Here is a 17,374-nt window from a genome sequence, read left to right as displayed (position 1 = left end):
CTGACCCGACACACAGCAAGGTGCGTCTGCACGGGAGACCGACTCAGGGCCGTTCACTGATCTCGAGCAAGATGGTAAAGGCTTTTCCTAGTTCAGAGAAGGCTGCCAGGAAGCTCGAGGGTTCTAGAAAGAAGAGGGCTGCCCTGGGCTATACGTCAGGCCTTCGAGGCTGCAAGGAAATGTCAGCAGACATCACGAATCTGTTCAGGAAATCCTACGGTCTCAGGGCTGGGGCACCCCTTCGTGGCCGTAAGGACCCATTTAACCAAACGTAGTTTCTCTCAGGAGAGTTTTCTAAGTTGAAAATGAACTTGAAGCAGGGTTTAGATACATCCAGGGCATGAGAGAGCCCTGTAAAAGTGATGGGGTGGGGGGGGTGGCGCTGGGAGCCCGACTGAGGGCTCAGCCCCGGAGGGGCCCCGTCCTGCCCCTTGCCACAAGTCAGTCTCCAGTGCCTCTGCGCTGGGCAGGAGGCCTGGGCATGGCATTTCTTCCATTCCAGGCCACTGTGGAGTGTGCGTGGCATTGTCACTGTGAGCAGTTCCTGGGTGTATGAACAAAAGGTGAAGAGGTCTGGTCTCTAAGAAACCAGAGTGGTTTCCGGGCAGCCGTCAGCCTGATGGTCTCAGCAGACAGCAGAGCTCAGTCAGAGCTGAGCCCAAAGCTTGGTGGTGCGGGAGCAGCGGCGGTGGCCAGGCAGAAGCAGTGAGGGAGCCCCATCCTGCGCTTCCACATCTCCAGCTCACGTCCAGGCTCAAGGCCCCGAGGGGAAGCACCAGCGCTGGGGGAGGCCATTCTGAGAACCGTGAAGCCTTTCCCACCCAAGTGCTGCGGTCCCTCCCCGCCCGCCCCCCGCCACCCTCGCCCAGGCCGCAGTGTCCTCCTGCCCTGGGGCTCAGGCTCCTGCTCCTCGCTTCCAGCTGCCTTCCCTTCCCTCCCTGCCTATCTCAGCTGCCTTTGTTTTCTTTCTCCAGGAGCAGCAGGTGCTGAGAGGACGCCAGGAGAAGGAAGAGTGACCTGACCCAGGCTGCTGGGGGCACCGAGAAGGTCCCAGGCCTCGTGGGCATCCCAAAGACTGTGGGGGCAAAAGGAGGAAAAAGACATCCCAGGAATTCAGCTCCCCTCGGTTCCTCAAAGGCCTTCTGCCTCCAGCTCTTAAGGAAAGACCATTCCAGACTCAGAGGGGCCCTCCCCCGAGAGCAGAGGCTTCTTGGCCTCCAGGGGAAGCCGAAGGCCCCAGGTCATCCTGCCTGGAAGCTTTGTCTGGAATCTAAAAGAGGACAACTTGACTGTTACTGCCATGCCGATGGGCAGGTCATGCGTGCGTAGGGAGGACCCCATGCCCACTCTCCAAGAGACGGGGAAGGAAGACGAGGATGCCCAAGTCAAATGACAAGGTGAGTAATGTATGTAGAGAACGGGACAGATGAGAGCAGGTGACCCCAGAAACTGGGGCTCAATCTGGAAGGTGGCATAATTGGAGGGGGACAGGGTGTTCAGGGAGAAGGGCAGGCGCCCTTCCTGAGACCCCCAGGAGTGAACCCAGGATATGGAGTCATTGCCACCTACCCCCCTCCAGGCCCTTTCTGCACCACGGGCCCCACCACTGCCCCCAGACCTCTTCCTCCCCTGTGGCTTCAGGGTGGCCCAAAGGACAGAAAGAAGACATCAGAAGGACATTTGCTGGCTCATGGGAACCCCTAAGATATAGGAGAACTCAATGTGCCTGGTGGTTACCCCATCTTAGCCCTCTTTCCTTTGGGGTCCCATTTCCCTCTGTGTTTGACTGTCTTCCAGTCCTGCCGCCTCTGTGTACATGCCCCTCTTCTCTTGGGACTCTCTCTTGGCATCTCCTCCTGTTTTCCTCCACGTCTCTCTCCCCGCCCGCTGTATCTGGTCTTCTCAGCCCTCTCCAGCCCTTCTTGTTTCTCTCCACTTCCACACAATGGGTGAGGGCCAGAATCCAGAGCTGAAGTCACAGGGAGGAGCCTCATCGTCCCGGGGATGGGGAGCCCCATGGCGTCTGAGGAAAGACCTGCCTTTCCCCTTCCGGCAGCCCCGCCCCCCTCACCCTCGCCTTTCTGTGAGGCTGAGGTGTGGGGGAAGGCAGGAGGGCTGCGAGGAGGAAGCTGCCTGCCTTCACCCCATCCGCAGCCTGCCTTCCTGGAAGCTCCTCTTCCAGCTCTTCTAAAGCAGAGAAGCTGCTCTTCTTCCTATCCGTGGAGCCCTCAGCGCTCCCCTGGCTTCTTGGCTCGTCTTTGTTATTCTAAGTCCTTCCTGGGTGACACTTCCTCTTCCTCTTGGAGCCCCACAGCCCAGTCAGTATGATCCCCTTCTTCCCATCTTCATCCACTTGCAAGCCAGTGGACTCCCCCACTCACCTCCCCCCAGGCTCAGCAGAGGACCTGGCACATGGTAGGTGCTCAATAAATCTCTGTTGAATGAAGGGAAAACTTTGGCCTCAGACTCCAAGGTGTTATCTTTGCCCCAATACCGCGCCCACCTAGACAATTTTAACAACTCCCAAGAAGCCTCGTCTCCACTCCTCTCCACTTCTGCAGCCCACCCCACAGCCAAACCTTGAACCCAGACATCTCCCAGGAGGCCCCATCTTGGCCCCCCACAATTCCCTTCTCTTGAAAGGCTTCCATGGCTGCTCATCCCAACTTGCAGGTCTCCAGTATCACGTTTCCCGCCTCATGGTTGACCCATTTAAAGCCCTCGGTTTCCCTCCTCTCTGCTGGGCTTGCCTTGCCCGCTCCCCAGCCTGGGAACAATGTGACCTTTCATTTTCTCTAGTCTTGCACCTGAGCTCTGCTAAGACAAACACGCAGCTGGTTTGTTCCCCAAGAAAGGTGTGAGTAACAACTCAGCTCGGCCCTCCTCTGCTGCCAGCTAGCAATCAGTTTACTAACCCTTTTTTCCATCCCCAGAGTTGACCCTTGCCCCCAAACCATTGTCCCCATTCCTCACCCACTCACTTTCCCTGACATATCCACTCTTAGTGCATAACCCCAGGCCATCAACTCTGACCTCCCCCCTGGCCCTCCCATCTCATCATATCTGCCTGTACACCCTCCTGCCCAACGCGCTCCTCACCCTTTTTAGGATAATTCCTCCATTTGGGCTTTGGGTCCCACCTGCCCTTCTACACACCCCGGGCTGGCCCTCCAGCCAAGTGTCCCTCCCCTCAGCAACCTGTGAAATTACTTCTGATCTCGCCTCCTTCCCCTAAGCCTGTCAGTGTGCCGACAACTCCCACTGGATATAAAACTTCCCTCCATCACACCTCTTCCTTAAGCTGGCGTCCACTTTCAAAAATGCCGTTCACCAGAAAACTGCTGGAAGGATCTTCCCAGTCTGTAGATGGCTTGTCCATCCCTCCTGCCCACTCCACCCAGTGCCCTTGGCCTCTGCTCCCCACCCCCTGCTAAGGAATCTGAGCTCCCAGAGGGCAAGATGCCCCCTCCATTCTGTATCATACAACCTTTCTTTTTCCTTTTTATTGCAGAAAAAATGCATGCTCATTCAAACCATACCACAGAGAGAGTCAAGTCGTGGGAGCATTCTCTTACCCTATGCTCAATCCCATTCTCCTGAGGAAGGAGCATTCAAGGGGGGCCGTGTACGTATCCTTCCAGGCTTTTCTCCAGGTACAAACATGTATGTAGTTTTATGCACACAAATAGAACTGCTTTTAAAAGATAAATGGGATCCTAGCACACACATTGTTGTGTAGCTTGCTTTATTTCAGTGAACGCATCGAGAGTTCCCCATCAGTGCTTGCCCCATCACACTCCTGGTGCGGCTGCTCTGCAGCCCAACACACCGATGGACCGTGGACTTAGCCACGCCCCAATTAGTGACTGCTTAAGTTGTTTCCAATTTTTTAACATTGCTGTCACAACTGTCCTTTCATGTCTATCCTCACAAAGTTATGCGAGTATTTCTGTTGGAGAAAGTCCCAAAAGTGGAACTGCTTTTTATGTTTAAAAGAGCCCCCCAGAAAGGCCGTCCCAGCCCTCCTGCCCGCTCCCAGCACAGGGGGGGAGCTTCTGCCCATGCCTGGCGGGCGCCTGAAAGCATCCCTCATGACATCTGCAGAAATGCCCGAGGTCTCTACCCCCCAAACTCTGCTGTTGGATTACTTCTCACTTCTTCTCAAACTGTGCCCCACCCCTCGACACTGGCCCATCCTCCTCTGCTGGTCCCTTGGATCCTGTTTCCTGATGTCTCCGCATTTACTTTTTGAATAACCTCCTGTATCACCTTTTTGCTAATGGGTCTTTCCATGCGCCTCCTGGAGCTGGGCAACCAGGCAGTTCAAGTGAACTCCGCAATGAACGAGGGTTGCACAGGCGAGTGAGAGGAAGAGGAGAACTCAGCTGGCCCCTTTCATTCACGCAGTCTACAAATATTTATTGAGTAACTATTAAGTGCTGGCGCATTGCAAGAGAGGCTGGGGAGAATGGTGAGCTGAAGCAGGCACGGTCAGTCTTGGAGGGGAGAGAGACATTCATCAAATAATCACACAAATAAAAGTATGATTTCAAATTGTGTGAAATGCTACAAAGGAGTGGCTCGTGGAGATGTCCCTGACAGCTGCCGGTCCATAGGGCCCAGGAAGGGTTCCCCAGGAACTGACATTGGAACTGAGATCTGTGTGATGCACAGGCTTTGAGCAGATGAGGAGGGTAGGGGAAGAGGTCTCCATGTTGGAACAGAAGGCCTGGCTAGAGGGGAGTAAGGCACATTCCGGGTACCGCAAGAAGAGAGGACAGGTGAATATTGAGCTGAGGTCTTAGGAAGCCTTGGGGAGTAGAGGCAGGCGGTGGGGTAGATAAGATGTGTTGTGAGATTCCTTCTCTTGACCTTGCTTGCATTTCTAGCCACAGGAAATAGGAAAACATTGCCCCCCCACCAACTACTTTGCCCCTCTCAGACCCCAGGACCTCAGCTTTAGGATGTACTGATGGGGAAGGAGCAGAAAGTAGAGGCCTTCCCCCTGCATTTCATTGATTATCCTGGTCACATCCCCATATTCTCCCTTTGCAGATGCAACCCTCTGCCTTGGCTGGACACTCAAAAGCTTCCTATAAGTCACTGGCCAGAGAAAGTCAGCATCTGGGCCACAGCAAGGGGCGGGCGGGCAAGGGGGGCTTGGCTTTTGACCAATCAATCTATTCTTCTGTTCTACCAAGCCCACCACTGGCTTCCAGATGCATGCTCTTCCGACCTCTGGGGAGCTGCGCCGGGCAACGCTTTCTCATTGGATGCATGGGGAGGGATTCTAGTTTTTCATTCACTGGTATTTTCTGCTCTTGGAATCTGGGTACCTCTCCATAGAGGTGAAAAATGCTGATCCCTGTGGATAAAACAAAGCCACTTAACTTGGCCATTGGCCACTGGCCCCATCATCCATATAACTTAAGTTTCTCCAAATGGTGGTCTGACCATTGGCTGCCTTGTCTGGCTACTCAGAATCTTCCACGGGCACCATCCTAAATGACGGAACAGGTGACAGAGGGTCTGGAGCCCCACCCTAGCCCACCCTGGAGCCCACCCCCCAGCCTTTCGGCCAAGAACCACCCACTCTCTGCCCAGAGAGTCCACCCTGGCCTCCAGCCATGGGACTCCCTCCTTGCCTCCCTGGGAGGGAAGGCCTGCCCCTATCCCCAAGGAGATTTACCCTTCCCTACCCCCCGCCGCCTCCACTGAAGTGCGAAATAGGTTAGGTGGTCCTTTCTCTCTTCATGGCACCTGGTCAATCCTGCATTTGATGCCTCGAGCCCCTTCAACTAACACAAGAAATGCCAAGGCCAGCCTACTTCCCGCTTGTCTGCAGCCTGAGGCCTGTGGTGTGAGGACTTAAAAGTTCTTCCAGAAACAGGCCAACCAGCTGCCACCCATGTCCCACAGCAGCCCTACAAACATGACTAAGCCCACGGCGACATCACTTGAGTTCACCCTCGTGCCACCCACACTGATTACCAACCGCTACACTTTGCCTCAGGAAGCTAAGGCAGGTGCCCAGGGCTGGGGCTGCAACTTTGAACTTGTCGTGAAGAGCGGGATCCCCAGGAGGGAAGCACCTATCTGGGAGATGACCCTTCTTTCTGGACTTTGGCTGTGAAAGGACTGAGAACCTGGCAGCTCTCTCCCTTCTCAACCCGAAAGACCGCTATATAGTTCCATTCCATTTCAAAGACTTGGATCTGAAGGAAAATGGTTATTGCAATAATAGCGCTGAGATTTTGAAACAAAGAATGGAGCCAAGCCCTTTGGGAGATCAGAGCTTTCAGGAATTAAACACTCAGTTAACTCAGAGAGAAAAGGATGTGTGGTGATTTCTGCACTCCTTTCACCTGGGCAGCCACGTGGCTCCCACCAGTGCTCTCCCACCTGCTGTCCGGTACCCCAGCCAGGTGTGGCTGCTTCCCGGCCCAGGCTACGTACTGGCTTAGGGTCTAAATGGCCTGAAGTGCCAGCAGAGACAGCACTTGGTGACCTCAGTTCACCAGCAGGAACTTGGGAACCCTCTCTGCATGATGAAGGCACTGCCCCAGGCGGGCGGCACCACTGCTGGGTGCAGGGTCCAGGCCACGCCCGGCAGCCTCACTCCCCAGCCCTTAAGAAACTCTTCCAATATTTGACGGAGAGTAGACATCAGAGGGTATAAAATACTTTTCCTGTGCATCTCCTCAAGTCCCAGTTTGGTCTCACTGAGCTGCAGACTATTCATGCAGAGAAGACAGGACGGACTCGCTTCTCCCTGGCCCCTAACCCCGGCTGATGCAGGCAGCTTCCCTCCTGCTCCTGGAAACAGGACCTGGACTGTTTTTTCTAGAGAAGTCAGCCACCCACTCTGTCCAGGAGTGTAAGTACAAGACCCCTTGGTGGGGTCCCCAGAAGCCCTGCTCCTTCCAAAGTTGAAAGCAATGATGACCTGCTAAAGAAGCCAAAACGCCAAAGAAAACTGCTGAGAAAAGGAGGCAGGGCCTGAAGCCCCCAGACAACCAAGTGGGGAAGGTGATAGCTCCTCTGGGCTGGGCTAAGACCTTCCCATCACTGACCCCTGACTTCTGCCCGGTATCAGAGGTGTGTGCATCTTTCTGAGGGCCCGGGGAAGGGAGACTGCAGCACAGGCCAGGATGCTTTTCCTAGGCCCCTGATGCCCTAGCAAATAGTCCTCTGTCTGCCTGCTGCGGGGGAGGGTGTGTGTGACGGGGTGGCTGGGGAGGGGGCTGCCTTCTATTGCTGGTAGTTCTAGGAATCTATGGCCATCCCTATCACGGCTGTGGGTAGCGGCCAGCAGTGGTCAAGCGGCTGTCTCTGGGGCGTTGCTGGGCGTGGAGTGGGAGGTAGCTGTCACACTGTCTGCAGCTGGGGCCCAGGATAGGACAATGTGTACAGCCCATGACTAAGGGACAGAAGGGGCAGGCAGCCCTATACATACAGCCCTTTTTCCTCTACATCTGGGTGTGAGTTTTAGCGTGCATTTCTTGGCAAAGAAGCATTTCAGTGCACTTTTTGCGCTGCTGTCCTCTGCTCCCAAGCCTTCTAATATCTACTATGTGAATTATTTACCGGGAACAGATGTTGGAGTTTAAAGAGTGTTGAGTGGGGATCTTTTGCTAATCAATTTAACAGGTTTACGTATTTAAGACAAGCCAAGTTGGAGATTTCCCTGCCACTGGAAGACCATGATGCTACAAGACCGTGTCACCAGAGTTTCCAGTTCACCCCCAGCCTGCTGCCTGTGCTTTCGCTGCCCCATCCTGGCCACGGTGTCTGCTCTACTGGGATTCTAATTTGATCTGGAGAAAGAACTGCTGTCTGTCCCTTCCCTCTCCGACCAGAAAGGACAAACGTCAGTCCTGGGGTGGGACTAAATGACCCTGCAGTGAGGTCCAGGTGTGCCTCTCCAGACTTCCAGCCAAGTCTTCCCGGATCACGCTGTTAGAACATTCCTGGGATGGAGAAGACCACCTGAATTCTAAATGAACAAGGGCTGTGGACCTAAGTGAGCCCATCTGTGTCTCTCCCCGATGGCTGCCCTCACTGGGGCCGTCCAGGAGAGCTGTGGAGCACTGTGGAGCACTGTCGCTCCAGCCCTAAATCCCCAGCAAGCTCGATGGCAGCCCTGCTAAGGGTTGAGGGCAGCTTAAAACATCGCAGGGGAAGGTGGGTGGCGGGGAAGGAAATGATCCAAACAGGGCAAGGCCGTGCTGTCCACGAGAATTTACAGTCTACCAGGTGGCCAAGCCTGCTCTCACATTTTCCTGCCCCATCAGTGAAGAAGGGAAAGACAAGCTCTGCCCCCAGGGGCCTCTTCTTCCCTGCCCTCTGCCAGCCCCCAGCTCATGACCACCGTGTCCTCTGGAATCGCCCCCAGGAGGGAAGAAACTGAGGCGTTTTGAAAGTCCACAGGGATTCCCATGCCCGCCACGGCCCCATTTCATTCGCCAGCAGCTGCTCTGGGCTCAGGGGGTCTGCCAGAGCCGAGATGGTCTAAATGGCAGACACGCGGGGCCAGGGCAGATAAAGCACGGCTAGGTGAGCTGCCAGTGCCCCATTACTAAGCTTCCCATCTCCCCAACACTAATCCCGCCCAGAGCCATGGTCCAGAATTCTCTGATGGTTCTGTAGTCTAAGATTCTGTAGCCTTGGGGTGAGAGCACCTCCTCCTCCGAGTCCATCTTTACTTGAGAGGCGGGGGGAGAGTGGAGGAGGGGCCCAAGAGAAGGTTTACCTTTGCTCCTGCCCGGACCCCCAGGGCTATCATTGTCCCAGGGCCACCTTTTAGGTGAAATTCTGTGGGCCCCGCCATAAATCTTAAGAGGCATGTATCCAAGGGAAAACTGCAATCACTGGAGATGTGGGTCACCCTCCACGTGACGGCGCAAGGAAGTTGCACAGGGACAGGCAACTTGGGTGCAGAGGACAGACGAGGACCACATAAACAGGAGGAATCCATTTCAAGGAGCTGAATGCCATGTCCACGTGACCCGAGGCCAGGGTAAGGAGCCATCACGTACTTTATTTTGCCTCCCAAATGGGGGGACTCGTGATCCTGGGGTGGAGGAGAGAAGCAAGCTTCCCTGGTTCTTCCCAGGCTGGGGCCGGGGCTCTGCCTCTGGCTAAAGTCCAGAAGAAACCATAACACCTCAGACATGACAGTCTCCCTTGGCCTCGTCCAGTATTTGACAGTCGTCACTCGCCGCTGGCAGAGGTCCCTGTGGGACGAGCTCCTGCTCCCCGCCCCCAACACAGATCCCGGTAAAGATCACTGTCCAGAATTCTCTGATGGTTCTCCAGTTTTTTGGAGACCTAATCCTGTTGTTCTTAGCTGCTCTCCTTGTGAGAGAGGTCATCTTTTGGGGGGCCTCTGTCTGGGCAAAGCAGGGAGCCAGCGCCCCAGTGGGGGCTGGGCCACCCTGAGCTGTGGGAAATCTCCTGAGTCCTCAGGTCTCCACAGTAAAGTCTGCGGAGCAGGTGAGGGAGGCTGCCCCGGAAGGGGGTCTGGAAAGCACGCCTGTGAACGTGTAGTGGTCGGTGGCTTATGACCCCCGCAGGGCCTGCAGCCCTGACCCACACCTGAGGATTTCCCGCTTCGTAGCTTTTAAAGCCCGCATAGCACACACGAGTGCCCACGATCCCGGATTCCTGGGCTTTGGGGACCAAAGGTGCCGCCACAGCCAGGGGAAACAAGACCAAGCAGAGAACAGCACAGCACCCAGAGGAGGGTGCAGCTGGGCAGGTCAACCACAGCCCACCACCCCTGGGGAGGGGCAGCTCCAGGGAGCACCAATGGGGTGGGCACTGAAGCTGGAGGCTCAAGGCGCCTGCAAGGCTCCAGGGCCTTCACTTCCTTCCCAACTCAGGCTCCACGCGCTGTTGGGACCACCTGTCACCCACTTCAAAGATGTCTCCCTTTCAGCTCTAATCTCTTCGAGCCAGGCAGGCAGGCAGGTAGGCCCAGGGCTTCCTAGGCCCCTTCCTCAGGGCTTGGCGCAGGCCAATTGGGCAGGCAAGAATATATAATCTCCGTACCTTTTTTAGGGAGCAGGGAGGTGCTTTGAGGGGGGGGTGGGATTCACTGCTAGGGCAACCCAGAAATCCTTCACAGTTCAGCAGGAAGGGGGCTTCCTCCTGGCTCTTACGTTCCTAAAAGCCACATCCGACTTATCCACAAGTGGGAGCAGACGGGGCCGGCACAGGCTCCAGTCTCCAGTAGCTAAAGCGCACACTGATCACCTCCTCCGAGATGCTACCCGACTGCAATCGGCCCCCAGCCCCTCCTCAGCCCACTGCTGCTGTGGATCTTATCCATGTGCCAACGGTCTGGGCCTTCAGGATCCAGTAAGGATGTGCAATGCCAACGCCAACCATGCGCCAGTTCAGTGCCAGGGCTGCAGGGGCCCAGAAGTGAATGTGGCACTCCCTGCCCACAGGGGAGTCTGCCGCAGTCTGGAAAATTAGAGGACTGTAAGGGGCCAGTGCCACCTCGGAGACCTTGCACGTATCCGCATATGCCACGTAGGCAAAGGCTTGGACCACAGCTAACCTGAATCCTGGCCTGATGCCTTGTGATCCTCCCAGAACGCCAGACAATGGAGGCCTGCCTTGAGGCCATCACCCACTCTCTTCTCTTTCTCCCCTAGGAGACTGTCATGAGATAGTCTGTTAGCACCTCTGGGTTCTAGCTGGAGGACAGAATACCGGGATGGAAAGAACTCCTTTCCAGATGCTCCTGATGGGAAAACCTAAGCCATGAGCAGTCATGCCTGCTGGATTCAAGGCCTAGGTACCCAGAACCTTTGGAAGTTAGGGTCAGACTTAAAGATTTTCTTGTGCTCTGGCTTAACCCATGAAAGGAAGATATTTTTCTGAGGATCTTAGCAGGGAGCCAGTTAAGGCCCCAAACTTCCCCTATTTCTCCATCCCCATTCCACTGACAGACTCCAAGGTCAGGAAATGTCTCCCAGAGGTGGCTGAGAACTGACAGCAAAAAGCTGATGATACGGCTGGGCGACCGGGGACACTGCCTCACCCTCTTCCCCTTCAAACCCTCCCCATCCTTTTACACGATGACACTCCACTCAGTCCTTATTTAATGACCCTGGCTGGCACCCACCCACCCCAGGAGTCTGCCAGGGTTAATTTTCCACACTTCCCATTGCCAGGCCCGTCCGCAGTGAGCTGCCACTGACTTCCCCTCTGTAGGAGCCTGCTCCAGCCCATTTCCTGTTATCACACGTGCCCCTTCTTGCTTCTCCCCACAGACCCTCCATGTCAGCATTTCTTCAAGATGCCCTTAGTTGCTCCTGAAGAGGGAGCCCTGGCAAGCTCACTTCACAGGAGCCAAGTTGCAGACTGAGCTATACACATGTGTAAGCGCAACTTTAAAAGGGATCACGTCGGCAGATTCCTGCCCCCAAATACCCCCACAACATTCTGATCTTGGGGAGGGGTGCAGTTGCTTGTCCTCCATTTGGGGCCCAAATCCTGCATCCCCGGGGTGAGCAGCCTCCACCCCAACATACTCCATCTAACGTGACGCCCCTGAAATGCCTCCCCTACATGGAGATGCCGCGGGCATGAAGCCCCCTGGACCGGGCTGTGACCAGGGACGGGGGCTCCGGGCAGCAGGACGGAAGGCGCAGCAGCGGGCAGTGCAGAGGCGGCCTGCGACCCACCGAGGGCACGGCTACCGCCTCTCCCTCGGGGGCCTCCCTCTCCTCTCTCCCGGCTGTCCAGCCTCCAGCAAGGTGCCCCCCGCCCCCGCTGCCTCCGCGCCCCCATCCTCGGACCCTTCCAGTGGTCCAGCCCATTTTCGCCCTCAGGGAGCTCTGCAGCGCGGCAGGACGGAGGTGGCAGTTGGGCAGCCGTTGCCCCGAGGCCCCCGCGCGGGGTCTGCAGGCGGGGCGGGGCGAGGACCGGCTGCCCTCCAAGCCCCGCCCCTGGGCCCCTCCAACGGCGGCGCGGCCCCAGCTCCCCGGAGGTGGGGCTGAGCCGGTAGCGCCCCGCCCCCTCGCCCCGCCCCCGCCCCGAAACACACCAGCCCCGCCCAGCAGGCGGTCACTCGGCTCTGAGGTTCCTGGGGGTGGGAGTGTGCGCGCCTCCGGCTCCCTGCGCCCTGGGGCCGCGCGTGAGGACCTACTTAAGGGGGTTTCCCGAGACATCCCTGATTTCAAATATTTTGTCCCCTTGTCAGGAGACGGAGCGGTTCTCCCTGCGCTTTGGAGAGCGGCATATTAGTGCGCTTTCTCAGTCTCTTTCTGAGATTGAGCTGAGTAGGAGTGACTGAGGGTTCCTGTGGAAGGTCCCGGTGCATTAAGATATCCTGATCCGCCAGGTCGTCGTTGCGGTCAGAAGCGTCCTTTGGGGGCGCCTATAGACGTTGCCTTCCCAAGTCTTTGGACTTGAGGAGGAATGGACAAGTGCCACGGCCAAGGACTGAGTGAGCAGGAGAGAGGAGGGGGTAGGGTGGGCCCATGACCTACTATTTTCACCTCACCCAGTGGGACTGAAAGCCCTACCCAGAAGCTTCCGACGCCTTCAAGTCCCACTGCTGCGCCGAGCCCTCCCGTTCCTCCCCATCCACCTTGAAGTCAACGGATCTTCTTAGCTTCCTCCAGAAAAATTCAGGCCTCAGAGTTTCTCCACCAGCACCCTCCTCTCCCAGAGAGTGGGCGGCTGCATTTCTCTCCTTATTCTGTTCCAGACAGAGTCTTGGATCATCCGCCTTCCCTTTTCCCCACTTAGGTGCCAACTCTGGCTGAGGAGATAGAGCAGGAGGTGAAAGAGAGGAGGTGAAAAGTAATTTCCTTTCAGTCTCACAGGTTCTAATAGGGACCTGGAGGAAGTGGCATTTAATAAGCTGAAAGTGCTTGCAACTAATCTCTGCTACACCCGCCCCCCCCCCATCCTTCCTTTCAAATAACTAAAGACCTTTTTAAAAATGTAAAGCAAATTGGCTGTTTCTTGCAAACAAAGGTGGCTCTGAAATTATACCATTTGTTAGTGTAAATCCATTAAAAAGAGTTTATGACTATCCACGTTTTCCTTGACGACCCCAATCCATCTGCTTGCAGTAACCTCCTCTCCACCCTCCCACTGAATCCATCCACAATTGTTATTCTCACAGAAAGTCATGGAAAGTTGCAAGAGAATATACCCTGAATGAGGGAAGGAAGGAGAAATCTATTTTTAATTAGAGCTTGGACTTTAAAGTAGCAAAAATTAGCGGGGGGCGGGGGGATCTCACCTTTAAAATGCAGATGTGTGTTGTGATGTGTGAAGGGGGAGGTACTGGAAGATGCAAAGAAAAGAAGGTGGAGAACTCTTGCCAGGCGCCTGTGACAGTTAAGATGGTCCACATCAGAAGCCAGAGGGGCCAAGCCCACAGGAAAGAAGAGATCTCAGACTAGAATGAAGAGCAGCTTATCTTTGGTGGAAGTGGTGGTGACAGCCGGTGTGTCTAGAAGGTTCTCCCTGCTGTGTTCTGCTGTGCTCTCACCTCAGCGGGCTGTGTGTGCGTGTGTGTGTGTGTGAAGCAAGCTGCAGTGGGGAGCCAGAGAAAGGAGGCTGGGGTTTGAGGGAGAAAATTCACACTCTCCCAGATTCTTTTCTCGGAAGAGCCATTTCCAGATCACCTGAAGACAGGTTCTGGGCTGTCGCATCCCAAACGGGAGGGTCTTGGAAACCTTGATAATTATAGGAAAGGGGCTGAAGTGTGGTGGGAGGGCTAACCAACCACCAGCCCTGGATAACCAGGCTTGGGAGAGTTGGCATGGCGAGGTCCCACCAAGAGGACTTTGATACCCAACCTCTTAATCTCAAGTGCGTGTGGCCAATGCTCAGCAAACCAAAACCAAACCTGGAGACATCCATGCTTGGAGATGGAGAAAAGTTTATTCGAATTGGCCAAAACGAGTAGGTGGGAGCCTAGGTTCACTCAAATCCGCCTGCCAAGAACAGAAGGCCCGGGGGGGGGGGGGGGGGGGGGGGCGGGTTTTAGAGAGCTGAGGGGCTCGCCAGGAGGAGTTTTGGGGAAACAAGGCAGTCACTGCGGATAAGCCCCTGGGCAATCTGACTCCTGGATTTCAAGGATGCTGAGGGCTGGTCATTCGATGATCCATGATTGGGACCTCCCCAAAGGCATTCTCTTTCCTCTGGAAAACAAGCTCACAAGTCCTCAAGTCCCCTGAGTCACCCCTCAAGTTAAACAGGAAAAACAGCAAATTGGTTTAATATCTACAGTAACCCTCAGGTACCCAGCTTCAGCCTCAGAATGCAGGGAGCATTTACGCCTCCCCACGATTCCCCTGCAAAGCCCTCTGCCACCTCCCAGAGGGATGGGGTCAGGAAAGCTTCGGTCCGTGCAGGGGCAGCTTTGTTTCAGGTTGCATGGCATTGGCATTAAAAGCGGAGAGCAGAACTCCAATGGTGCTTCCAGAAGGGAACCAGAAGCTGTAAACCAGAGACTGGAACTTGTGGAATCTTTGAAGAGTCTGTATCTTGTCATTTCTGAATGTTTCTATTTTGGTTAACTCCTTTATCTCTCTGTGGTTAAACCCTTAACACAGCAAGGAAGTGGGGAGCAGGAAGCCCGCCCGTCTCAACAGCTGGTCTTGAGTGGAGGCAGCGCCCTCTCAGAGAAAACTGAACAAACCCTTGGGGCCTGCTGTGCGAAGGAGGGATGGTGGGCTGGAGGGGTGTAGGCAGAAATGGGCAGTCCGAGGCTTAAAGACAGAAAATTTATGGGGATGTCATTGGGGGCAGGCCACATGTCTCAGCAGAGAAACCCCAGAACAGAGAATTTGGGGCAGAGATTCGGGCACCAGGCAGGACAAGGGAAAAAAAGGGTGGGCTGGGCACTAAGAAGCTGGGTCCTGATGGAACGGAGTTCGTCTCTCCTTTCTTTGATTTGTCACATGAATTTGCCTACAGTCTGACTGCCTCTGCTAGACGGCTCACCCTGGGACTGGAGCCCGTCTCCATTTCTGTTCCTGGTAGCCCTGAGCTCAGTACCTGGCACACTAAGTTGAATTTTATTTAAAACTTTTAATCTGCCTTAAATGGTATATTTGCAAGCTTATTCTCCCAGGTCTCACTTTATCATTTTTTTCCCAGTCGTTTTAAAGAGATTCTCTCTGACCTTCTGTTGGCTGAGGGAATTGACCCCACGGCGCTTGAAGCTTCCTTCCAGAATTCTCGGGAAATGGAGCTTATGGCTTAGGGGCTGGTTAATTCCATTTAGAATTAACATTGTCTCACAGAATATGTGGGTGCCCTCTGAGTGGAGGCAGGCTGCTGAAAGAGGGGTCCAAATAGCAGAGCCAGAGTTTGACCAGAGGTTTACAACAGGGCCCTCAGCGCAGCCACAGGAAACCCCCTCCTGAACTGGGGCTGACTGGGGCGAGGCTTTGCCGAGGCAGCCTCTTCTCAAACGTCACCCCAGTCTCTCTCCGGCCCCCCTCCTCCCCAGCATGCTGTCTAGAAGCTTCGAGACTGGAATGGCTCAAACTCCACATTAGGCCAGCATTTTTACGTTAATGATTCAGCTTTCTCTCCGAGCGGTAGCCTTGCCTCAGGGTGGCCATTAAGAACATTGCTTCCCAATTTAAGAAGTTCAAAGTAGAGTGCTTTGGGGGTTGAAAAACACACCTGTACTCAAATCTTGATAAATTGTAAAACGTCTTCTCCTTCCCACATCTCCCGGTCCCACACGCCCCACCCCCCTTCTTTCTACCATTGCACTCGTAAGCCTTCCAAAGAATAAATAATATAAAATAAAAAAAAGAAGAAAATGAAATCTCATTACTTCTCAATGTCCCCTAATGTTAAACACACACACACACACATACACAATTATACACTCGGTGTATTTTTTCAGGGAGATGGAATCGTAGGGGGGTCACATGTTGGCGTCTCACGTCTACACTTCGAATGGGAGTATGAATTTATTTGAACAAACTTCGAGTGTTGCCCTGAACAGAGTGGCTCTGACGTTTCACTGGCCCCAGCCCTGGGGTACTGCCCAGAGGGTTCTCTCTAGCTTGTGACTAGCCCTGGAGACTGCATTTCTTTGTTTGAAAGTTACTTTTTATAAACAAAACCCAGATAGCACTGTTGGAACATTTTTCAACTATCAGCAAGGTTGAGTGCAAATTGCACCAAAATTCCCACTGTCGGGGCTCTCTCTGAGCCGTCTGATGCTGCTGAGGCAGGAAGAGCCTGTGTGAGTGCATCCTGGCTCTCCTCTTCCCTCGGCCGGAAGGGCTGCCGCCCTCCTCTTCACTCTGAGCTGGATGGCAGCGGATGAAGTATAGAGCCTGTCTGGTCCAACCCTCTTATTTTACAAACGAGGAAACTGAGGCCCCGAGAGGGCTGACCCTCACCTGGTCCTGCATCCTCTACACCCTTCCTTCTGCCTTCACTCTGGGCCCCTTCTGGTGTAAATGACACAACCTTGCCTCTCCCTGCCCCACATCCCACATTACTCTTTTCAGAGTATATTTGAGTAGGTGGCTGCCACCCCCTTATATTTGGCCTGATAAAGGCAGACCGCTTTCGCTCCCTTCAGCCCTCTCAACCCTGCACTGTGGATATTGTAATGCCAGTCCCCATCCGTGTCCTTCCGTTCATCACAAACTCAGCACGTACTGCCCTGTCTTTACCACCTCATAGCCACAAAATGGGCTGCAACAAGGTCATGCTGCAGAAATAGATCGGGGGAAATGGTAATTGACAATTTATTGTAAGAACTGTATTGAACAAAAATCCTCTTTTATTTGAATAATGACAGGAGAGACGACTTTGCCACTGTTTTGCTTTCTCCTTAATCAGGATAAAAAAACTCAGTAACAATGTTCTATCAAAGGCTCAGGAGCATCATTCAAATCTTCCCTAATCCGTTACCCTCATCTGAAAACCGAGCAGTTCATTAGAAACAGTGCTGTGGTGCGTGACACTTGACAGTACATTAGTCACGTGAATCTGTCACTTGGCAAACAAATGCTTGGGTGTTCTGTGCCTGCGGGATACCCTCTCTGGTTTTAGCACAGCAGCACTAGAGGGAAGTGGGGGAGCCACCTGCTTTTGTCCCCTTTACTTTACAAACGAGGAAACTGGCACCCAGCGAGAGGAAGGGACTTGCCTAGGGCCACTGACTAGTAGTAGAACTGGGCCTAGAAGGCGAGGGTCCTGAGTCCGGGTCAGGAGCCCCTCCCCCCCAACCCCAGCTTCTCACAACAGTAGAACCACAGGACGTCCAATGGAAAGGTCTTGGAGGTCTTCCTAGCATTTTCTTCTAAATACAAAAAGGCTGGACCATCCGTGCTGAGAGAAAGCCAGCTACACTGAAGAG

The 17,374-nt window shown here is 54.5% G+C and overlaps 1 long non-coding RNA gene across 1 annotated transcript; it reads left to right on the top strand.

Moving 5' to 3' along the window:
• The first annotated feature begins 1,258 nt into the window (after window positions 1–1,258).
• LOC138919476 (uncharacterized) lies at window positions 1,259–3,726 on the top strand. The gene is made up of 2 exons (XR_011429680.1): window positions 1,259–1,397; window positions 3,512–3,726. It is a non-coding gene; the product is annotated as an uncharacterized lncRNA (long non-coding RNA).
• The last annotated feature ends 13,648 nt before the right edge of the window (window positions 3,727–17,374 follow it).

This window comes from Equus caballus, chromosome 20 (assembly GCF_041296265.1).
Source record: "Equus caballus isolate H_3958 breed thoroughbred chromosome 20, TB-T2T, whole genome shotgun sequence".
Lineage (NCBI taxonomy): Eukaryota > Metazoa > Chordata > Mammalia > Perissodactyla > Equidae > Equus > Equus caballus.
The sequence above is the reverse complement of the archived record's forward strand: the minus strand, read 5'-3'. Positions and strand labels throughout refer to the sequence as shown.